General features: G+C 33.5%; 1 protein-coding gene across 1 annotated transcript in view; it reads left to right on the top strand.

The window, feature by feature from the left end:
- Nucleotides 1-473: 473 nt before the first annotated feature.
- LOC108967023 (putative mediator of RNA polymerase II transcription subunit 26) overlaps nucleotides 474-1667 on the top strand; it is a 55856-nt gene continuing 54662 nt past the window's right edge. The window contains exon 1 of the mRNA XM_018930233.1: nucleotides 474-885. The gene's annotated coding sequence lies outside the window, so the exon portion shown is untranslated. The remainder of the gene's footprint in view (nucleotides 886-1667) is intronic.

The raw sequence follows: 1667 nt of genomic DNA, 5'->3' as shown, positions 1-1667 counted from the left end.
TTTAGCTGGCCGCGCGCTCCTGAGTGAGTGCTGAGTGCTGAGTGCTGCGTTGACGGCCGCTCCGACCATGACTTTGGCTTTGACTCTGAAGCTGACTCTGGCTTTGGTTATGTCTCTGTACTGTGACTGTGAATTTGTATATGTATATGTGCCGCCACCGTCAACTGCTCGCTGACTTACTGTTTCGCTAGGCGGCTTTTACAGTGCTCTGCGCAACTATTGTTGCCCCCTTCATTATTACTCAGCGTTGGTGTTTCTTTTTTATTTGCTCGATGAATTGTCTCGCTTTGTTGTTGTTGTTGTCGCTGCCATTGCTGGACTGCTGATTTGCCGGCGTCTTGGTGTGGCATCTTCTTCGGCCAACTGGCTATACACTCAGCCAGCCAGCGAGCCAGCGAGCCGACAGTCTCCAGCTCCAACAAAGCCGTTCTTAAATCCGTTGATGGTTGGCTCTTCTTCAGTTTGCTGCTGACCATCATATCGATCGGACGTGTTAACGCATTGGAACATATTCACATACGTTGCCCGTATGTTTGTAACGTGCACGCACATCTAGATGATTTGAAAAAAGAAGAGAATTAAATATTTCTATTGAAGTTTCGCAACTTTTTCAATTGGCAATATTTTGACTGTAGCGAATCTCTGTATTCAATTTTGAGCAAGATCGTGTACACTAAAGTAAAAAATAATTTAAAAATATATGTTATATATGTGTTGGAAAGTAAACTTGTTGGAAAAGTGAATTTTGTGCGAATTTTTTGGTGCGAATTTAAAAAAACACGGTTTTGAAATTTATAAGTGCTCTTTGCAATAAAAAAAAAAATACACTAAAAACGACGCTTACAAGGTTCGTGTACAGAAAGACCGACAGCAGTTTTGCGTGCCGTAAGTTTCAAAAATTTTTGTGGATCTATCTGTTCTTGAAATGAGTACACTAGAAGTAAAAACTGAACTGTAACAGGAACGACATACAATCCTGCGTGTATTGCACTCCGAACGAAGTCCGAATTTTAAACTTTCAGTTATTTAGTTATAATAAAATCTTTTCAAAGGACGTAAAGGATAATGACAAATTTGTATGTTAAGCTCAAAAGGTTCTTGGATTATGAATTGATAGCAGGTTAAAAGGAAAGAGGAAACAATTCATGAATATTGAAATAATAAAATAATACAAGTTTGAAAATGATTGAATAATATTACAAACGAATATTTTTGGTTGAGTTTTCGATTCTAGTATTTTGCAAAAGCAAAATATGTAAAATTATTCTTTGATTGAAATTAAGTCACTATTGAAAACTATAGCTTATATTTTATATAACAAAGTGTTAAAGAGAGAGTGAAGTTTGACTAAAATTATGTATTTTTTTTTGGTAATAAAATAATAGTAAATAAAATTTTGGATAATAAATTTTTGGAAAATTTTGGCTCATGTGATAAATCTTGTTATAAAAATATATGGTTAAATTCAACGCAGAAATAAAAAAAGTTATATTTTCTTCATGTTGATTTAAAATAAGGGTTTGAGAAAAATTATTGAAACTTCATTTTAAAAAGTTAACAGAAGAGCATAATTGAATTTATTATTTGAAAAGAAAAAATACTTCATAAACAAACATATATTATAAATAGTTGACAGCAAAAATAATTAACTTGTAATAAATAATTTA

Source organism: Bactrocera latifrons, unplaced genomic scaffold (assembly GCF_001853355.1).
Source record: "Bactrocera latifrons isolate USDA-ARS-PBARC rearing strain unplaced genomic scaffold, ASM185335v1 scaffold_172, whole genome shotgun sequence".
Lineage (NCBI taxonomy): Eukaryota > Metazoa > Arthropoda > Insecta > Diptera > Tephritidae > Bactrocera > Bactrocera latifrons.
Note: the sequence above shows the minus strand (reverse complement) of the source record. Positions and strands in the feature narration are given on the sequence as shown.